This window comes from Pongo pygmaeus, chromosome 7 (genome assembly GCF_028885625.2).
Source record: "Pongo pygmaeus isolate AG05252 chromosome 7, NHGRI_mPonPyg2-v2.0_pri, whole genome shotgun sequence".
NCBI lineage: Eukaryota > Metazoa > Chordata > Mammalia > Primates > Hominidae > Pongo > Pongo pygmaeus.
In genome coordinates this window covers 115,231,502-115,239,771 of record NC_072380.2, presented here as the reverse complement: position 1 = coordinate 115,239,771, position 8,270 = coordinate 115,231,502, and the positions used below count along the sequence as shown (strand labels likewise).

Sequence of the window (8,270 nt, the reverse complement as noted above, 5' to 3'; positions counted from 1 at the left end):
CTGATGCAAAGAGAGCAGGATGTTAGATGATGCTCACACTGACATGTAGTAATCACTCACATTAGGTGCATGACGGTGGTAAAATGTATAGGGGTGCACGATAACACCATTTTAGGTGCATTCATCTTTTTTTTTTTTTTTTTTTTTGAGATGGAGTCTCGCTGTGTCGCCAGGCAACTGTTGCTCACTGCAACCTCCGCCTCCCGGGTTCAAGCAATTCTCCTGAGTAGCCTCCCGAGTAGCTGGGATTACAGGCATGCGCCACCACTCCCGGCTAATTTTTTGTATTAGTAGAGACAGGATTTCACCATGTTGGCCAGGCTGGTCTCAAACTCCCGACCTCAGGTGATCCACCCGCCTTGGCCTCCCCAAATTCTGGGATTACAGGCATGAGCCACCGTGCCCGGCCCGCATTAGTCTTTTTAAATTCTCACAAGAGCCCAGGAGCATACGGGTTAAAGCCACCCCTTTAAGGACAGAGCCAGGACTCCAGATCCAGTGGCTTCTGCCATTTTCTGTATCACCAGGTTCCAGTACTCTGCTGTCCACTGCACCCCACCACTGCAGCCCATCACTCAAGAGCGCCACAGCCTGTGGCAGGGACCGTCTTTCAGAGATGAAGTTTCCACTGCTTGAAAGCAGGTGTGTTTTCATTGATCCTCAAGAAATTAGGTAGTAATGGAGTGCCATGCTGTGTGCAGTACAATGTTGGGAACCGTGGGTTCTACTAATAGGGATGGACACCTGCCAGGTGGAACTTTGAGGGGTGGTGTTCTCAGCACTTCGCCTGCACAGCAAATGTCCAGGCCCCAACAGGATCCCACAACATGCAGCCAGCCCACCCCGAGCCAGGTGCTGTGTGGGTTGAGGAATCCCTCCCGCGATAGCTCCCCTGTGGAGGACTGGAAGGGAAGCAGTACTCACTGCGGGTCTACGGTGTGCAGAGAACTTTCGCTTGTCTTCCCAGCAGCCTTGAGCAGTGGGTGTGACTGCCCACTCCATCTTCCAGATTTGGAAGCAGATGGAGAGCCAAGGAGCTTTGTTCTGCCCCATTTTCAGCTTGGAGCTGGGCCCCGCCTGCCCTCCCAGGACAGATGGTGTACTGCAAGGATGAAGGTGGGGTGGGGACTGGACTCTGGAGACAACTTAGACTTTCCTTGTCAACACCTGGCCTTTAGGGCATGGCGGTGGAAGACTCATTTATTCACTCATTCATTCATTCATCCGAAACTTTTTTTTGTTGTGGTAAATTACACATAACATAAAATTCATCATCTTAACCATTTTAAAGTGTGCAATTCAGTGGCATTTAGTACATTTACAATGTCGTGCAGCCATCACCACTGTCTAGTTCCAGAATATCTTCCTCCCCAAAAGAAATCCTGTATCTGTGAAGTAGTCACTCCCCATTCCCCTCTCCTCCCAGGGCCTGGCAACCACTACTTTACTTTTTGTCCCTGTGGACTTGCCTGTCCTGGGTATTTTATACAAGTGGAATCATACAACATGTGGCCTTCTGTATCTGGCTTCTTTTACAGCATAATTCTTGTCATAGCATGTATCAGTACTTCATTGCTTTTCATGACTCAATAATATTTCATTGTACGGATGTACCACATTTTGTTTGTCCATTCACTGTTTGATGGACATTTTGGGTTGTTTCCACCATTTGGCTGTTATGAATAATGCTGCTACGAGTTTTCATGTGCAAGTTTTTGTTTGAACACTTGTTTTCATTTCTCTTGGATCTATATTTGGGGATTGCATTGATGGCTTTTGTGTGAACTACACATTTAACATTTGAGGAACTGCCACACTGTTTTCCAAAGTGGCTGCACCATTTTACATTCCCACCAGCAATGAGGGCTCTAATTTTTCTACATCCTCACCAACACTTGTTATTTTTTCTTTTCTTTCTTTTTTTTGTTATGTTGCCCAGGCTGAAGTGTAGTGACTATTCACAGGTGTGATTATGGCATACTGAAGTCTTGAACTCCTGGGTTCAAGCAATCCTCCTGCCTCAGCCTCCCAAGTAGCTGGGACTGCAGGCCTGCAGCACCACACCTGGCTACTTGGTGTCTTTTTGGTGATAGCCATCCTAGTAATGTGAAGTGTTATCATTGTAGTTGTTTGATACATACTTTTGACCTCCTACTGTGTTCCAGGCACCACGATAGTCACTAGGAAGATGGCAGAGAACAAAATAGACAAAGCCCTTCCCTTGTGGAAGTTCTATTCTAGTGAGAAATGCCCTAGTAGAGTGGAGTTAAGAGGCCAGGCAGCAGGGACATAAATACAACTCGCTGCAGCTGGGAAAGCAGAAAGGCGTATGCTTTAGGGCTCTGCTATTTCTCTTCATCCTGGAAGAATGGAGCAGAGTTTACAAACTCAAAGTCGATGCACAGGACATGGCCAGAGTGGTGAGTGTGCACGCAGCATGTGTGCATGGTTGGATTGGAGGGCGCCAGCCTTGCCTCAAGGGCAGATGCTCCATAGTACTGGCTTCTTACTACCGACTGCTAAAGTAGACTTGGGCTTGCCTGTGCTCTGGACGAAAATAAAATTTTTATTTTATTTTTTTTAATTAATTTTTTTTTTTTTTTTTTTTTTTGAGGCAGAGTCTCGCTCTGTCACCCAGGCTGGAATGCAGTGGCACTATCTCGGCTCACTGCAACCTCTGCCTCCTGGGTTCAAGCAATTCTTCTGTCTCAGCCTCTGAGTAGCTGGGATTACAGGCACACGCCACCACGCCTGGCTAATTTTTCTACTTTTAGTAGAGACGGGTTTTCGCCATGTTGGCCAGACTGGTCTTGAACTCCTGACCTCAGGTGATCCGCCCACCTTGGCCTCCCAAAGTGCTGGGATTACAGGTGTGAGTCATCGTGCCCAGCCAAAATTTGTACACTAAATCTCCCAACTTTTCAATGATGGCACAGACATTTTTTAAACATTGCTTGGGGGACAGTTTAGCTTGTGATTCTGACGGGGATGATATTTCTCAGTTGCAGAGTCTCATCCATCGGGTAAGAATTTATGGGGATGTGTCTGGGAATCTGCCTTCTTAACAAGCTTCCTCCCCTGTCCCCCAGGTGGTCTGATGCACACTGAAGTTTGAGAATCACCAAACTGGAGTTGTAAGGACAACAGCTTCCCGCCAGCGGAGGGCTGAGTGGGCAGGATCATGTTCCCTGTGTCAGCCTGAGCATCCCATGGCCTGGTTCCAGCTTCTCAGGGCAAACAGCCGTGCAGAGAACATATCTCTTTGTGCCAGGAAGGGGGGGCGGAGAGGGGACCTGCAGGAGGAGCACCCCACCCCCACCCCAGGCTGGCTTCGACTCTCCAAAGCCCCACGTGGTTAGATGCCCGTCCTAGTGGCTTTTGCCCTAGTGGGCAGTGGGACTGCAAACCCTAATGCCTTTTGCTTCCCTGGTGAACTTTCTCTGGATGGAAACACTTTGCTGGGGAGACTGTCCAAATAGAGATGTCAGGTTCCATGAGAAGGCAGCCACAGGTCTGTGGACAGCCCGGGTGTTGACAGACGAGTGTTAAGCAATATGTTTGTAGGTCTCTTGCTTAATTGTCACAACTGCAGTTAAAACTAGTAGTTCTCTGGCGGGGGTTTCGGTTCCAAAAATCCACAGGCTCCTCTTTAACAGTTGTGAACACCCTGGCCTTTGTAGATGTTTATTCTGAAGCCGCCAGGGACACTTCACCTGGTTCACCTGATAGCCCGGAATGCTCCGTGGGATTAGTATTCCCACCCAATATTTACAGGTTCCCATAGTTCAAGGACTCAGGATGGGCTTCTTCCCCAACGTGTCCTCTGCGTGCTCTTGTAGTGGTGACGTGCAAATATGCATGTTGGCAAAAATCTGTGTTTTTCTCCAGATGGAGAAAAATAGAAATCTGGAGTTCATCTTCATGGGAATAATCATCAAAGCAATCCATCCCATTCACCCACCAGCCCCCAAATGCTCACATGTTACTCTACGGAAAGAACTTTGGTTGATTTTTCCAATAGGAAGTAACGAGGAACAAATTAATAACCTATGTTTCTATGTACATTTCTATGTCTAAAGGGTGTATTTAAGTAAAGCCTTCTTCCTAGATTACTCTGAGCAAATATTTTTAGTTGTTAAGAACCATAATCAATGTAAGATATAACTGCTGTAAAGCTTATAGTAGTCATAATACCTGTAATAAAATATTAAACTTAGTAGAGAATATAGGCAATAACCACAAGGGCTAATGTTTATGGAGCACTTACTCTGGGACCAGGCATGGTGCTAAGTCCTTTACTCGGATTATTTCACTTAATCTTCACAACCCTATGAGATTTAATCCTCAAATCCAATCAACCAGGGATGTAATGTTACCATCTTACAGATGGGGAAATGGAATCTTAGAGAGGCTGAATGTACAAGATGTTTTACATGGTTATATCATTGGATCCTTAGGCTGACCCTGTGAGATTGGCCCTCTCAATGCCCCTATGGAAAGGTATTATCACCTTTTTATGGTTAAGCGAACTGAAGTGGGGGAGTGGTAAAATAGACCCACAATTGCACAGTCATTAGGCAGAAGAGACGAGCTTTCCCATTAGATAAAGGAGATGGGATTTGAACCCAAGGAGATGTGGCTCCAGAACCTACTCCTTGACCTTTAAGAGTTTTTTGTTTGTTTGCTTGTTTGAGACAGGGTCTTACTCTGTCACCCTGGCTACAGTGCAGTGGCAGGATCTTGGCTCACTGCAGTCTCCACCTTCCAGGTTCAAGTGATCCTCCCTCTTCAGCCTCTCAAGTAGCTGGGACTACAGGTGCATGCCACCATGCCTGGCTAATTTTTGTGTGTTTTTTTGTTTTTGTTTTTTTGAGACAGGGTCTCATTCTGCCGCCCAGGCTGGACTGCATTGGTGCGATCTCGGCTTACTGCAACCTCCGCCTCCTGGGTTCAAGCGATCCACCTGCCTCAGCCTTGCAAAGTGCTGGAATTACAGGTGTGAGTAACTGTACCTGGCCAACCTTGAAGTTATATCAGGCATGTTTAACCCAAGGAAATACAGCTTAGACAGACAGACAGACATATGCAAGTATGTTCATTGTGTCAGTGCTTGTGAAAGGGAAAAAAGTTGACAACAACCTAAATGTCCATCAGTGGGGAAGGTCACACCAGTTAGGAAATATACATTCTAGATGGCACATGCAAGTATTAATAGGGGTGATTATTTGTGCTGAAATGGAAAGATATAGGCAATACAGAAAGTGAAAAAAGTTAGTTGCTACGTAATAGCATAGCATCATACCGTTTAAAACTATGGGGGTATGTTACATTGCATCAATTAAGAGCACACTTATATTGGACATTGGGTAATGTGCAGAGAGTTTAATAAGAGGAATATTTATAGAGTTGTGGGCGGGATATATGGAAACCACCAGGCACACTGTGATCCCCTGGGGCACATAGCACTGGGGACTCTATTATCACTTGCTGTGTCATCAACATAAAATATAACTGCTGTGAAGCTCACAGTGTAATCCAAAGGCAGAGATAAGGATGCAGAGGATCCATGCACAGGAGTTGAGACTCTGTAGTGGACACAGTCACCTCACTGAGACAGCCAGGAAGGGAGATGGGGAAATCAGTACTCTCACCTCCCTCTCTCCTCCCTTTCTCCCATCTCCACCTGGTGCCCCCCAGTTGTCAAACCCACCTGGAAGCCCAAAGGTGAGGGAGCCCATTGCAGCAGGTCAGCCTCCCGAGGCACAGGACAGGGTGGGGAAGTGTGCAGAGTAGCCCTGCAGGGCCCCTGGAAAATTTTCAGCACATTCATACTTAAATACATATTTGTAAGTGCTTAGAAAAGGAATCTGAATACCAACTGGTAAGAGAGGTTTCCTCTGGGTAGCAGGATAAGGCAGGAACTTTCATTTTTTGTTTTGTTTTGAGACAGAGTCTTGCTCTGTCACCCAGGATGGAGTGGAGTAGCATGATCTCGGCTCACTGCAACCTCTCCCTTCTGGGTTCAAGCAATTCTCCAGCCTCAGCCTCCCAAGTAGCTGGGATGACAGGCGCCCACCAGCACTCCCAGCTAATTTTTTATATTTTTAGTAGAGACAGGGTTTCACCATGTTGGCCAGGCTGGTCTCAAACTCCTGACCTCAGGTGATCCACTCGCCTCGGCCTCCCAAAGTGCTGGGATTACAGGCGTGAGCCACTGCGCCCAGCAAGTACTTTCACTTTTTACTTTATGTTCTATATTGTTTGAATTATAACAAAAAAGAGGCATAGCTTGGGATAAAGCTACAGTGTCAGACTGCCAAAGATGGCCGCACCAGCCACATCCCATGCCGTACGTTCTTCTTGCAGTGTGATAGTGACATCGCTCCTTGGAGAGGTGGGGCATGCTCCATGGCCTTGAACCTGGGTGAACCTTTGAAATTGCCTCTGTTGGTCTAGTGCTGTGGAGATGATGCTGTGTGACTTCCAAGACTAGCTCATAAAAGGTAACATAGCTCCTGCTTGTCTCTTGGAATATGTGCCTTCAGGCCCCTAAGTCAACATGGAAGGAGTCTGGGTACCCTGAAGCCACCATTGCTGGGGAGACCACCTGGAAGGGCCCTAGAAAAATGCAGAGAGATGCCTGTGGAGCCCCTGCTGGGCAGCCCCAGGCCAGACAGCAGACCTGTGAGTGTGGAGGTCTTCCAGTTGACCCAGCCCTAGCCACGATGGGACTGCAATCCATGAGAGAGCCTGCTATGGTTTGAATGTCCCCTACAAAACTCATGTTCAAACTTAATCCCCAAGGTGGCACTGTTGAGAGGTGGGGCCTTTAAGAGGTGATTGGATCATGAGGACTCTGTTCTTATGAATGGATTAATGTATTCATGGATTAATAGATTAATGGGTTATCATGGGAGTGGAACTGGTGGCTTACTAAGGAGAGGAAGAGAGACCCAAGCTAACACATTAGCACATTCAACCTCCTGCTCCACTTTGGGACCCTGCAGAGTCTCCACCAGCAAGAAAGCTAGCATTAGATGTGTCACCTCAACCTTGGACTTCTCAGCCTCCAGAACTGTAAGAAATAAATTCTTTTTGGCCAGGCACGGTGGCTCACGCTTGTAATCCCAGCACTTTGGGAGGCTGAGGTGGGCAGATCGCTTGAGGCCAAGAGTTCGAGACTGGCCTGGGCAATGTGGTGAAACCCCCATCTCTACTAAAAATACAAAAAATTAGTGGGGCGTGGTGGCACGCACCTGTAATCCCAGCTATTCTGGAGGTTGAGGCAGGAGAATCACTTGAACTCAGGAGGCGGAGGTTGCAGTGAGCCAAGATCACACCACTGCACTCCAGCCTAGGCAACAGAGCGTGCCTCTGTCTAAAAAATAAATAAATAAAATAAAATAAATGTCTTTTCTCATAAATTACCATTTCAGATATTCCGCTATAAGCAAGAGAAAAGCGACTAAGACCCCCAGCCAGAATCACCCAGTCAAGCAGCCCCCAAATCCTGTCTCTTAGAAGCTGTAAAAGATAATAAATGACAACTGTTGTTTTAGCAGCTATGTTTTGGGGTGATCTGTCACTCAGGAATAGGTTTGGTACAAGCTGGGAGGAAGCATGAGGACTAATTCCCAGCAGGCCTCCTGAAGCTCCATGGAGACTGATTTTAGAAGAAAGACTAGACCAGAAATCCCGTTTGGCTCCTCGCCCTTGACCCGTAAATTCAGGTGCACTTTATTCTTCACAGTCACGTCTCCTCCCCAGTCTGTTGCAGGGACCCATATTGAGCTGGGGTCCACTCTTGATTTCCTGCCCTTCCCTGCTCACTGTCATTTCTCCCTCCCCTCCAATCCCCTCCCCTCTCCTCCCCTCCCCTTCCCTTCCTTACCAACCCCCCAACCCCCACCTCTTTCTCTCTTTCTTTCTTCTTTCTTTCTGACGGAGTCTCATTCTGTCTCCCAGGCTAGAGTGCATGGTGCGATCTCAGCTCCCTGCAACCTCTGCTTCCCAGGTTCAAGCAATTCTCCTGCCTCAGCCTCCTGAGTAGCTGGGATTACTACTCAGCTGGTGAGTAGGTGCCGCCACACCTGGTGCTGCCACACCTGGCTGATTTTTGTTTGTTTGTTTGTTTGTTTGTTTGTTTTCAGTACAGATGGGGTTTTACCGTGTTGGCCAGGCTGGTCTCGAACTCCCAGCCTCAGGTGATCCACCCGCCTTGGCCTCTCAAAGTGCTGGGAGTATAGGCATGAGCCACCATGCCTGGCCTT

At 47.5% G+C, this 8,270-nt stretch overlaps 1 long non-coding RNA gene across 1 annotated transcript; it reads left to right on the top strand.

Moving 5' to 3' along the window:
• The first annotated feature begins 4,878 nt into the window (after positions 1 to 4,878).
• Positions 4,879 to 7,560, top strand: LOC134740029 (uncharacterized). Its single transcript, XR_010127270.1, has 3 exons — positions 4,879 to 4,996; positions 6,367 to 6,503; positions 7,437 to 7,560. It is a non-coding gene; the product is annotated as an uncharacterized LOC134740029 (long non-coding RNA).
• Positions 7,561 to 8,270: the final 710 nt, after the last annotated feature.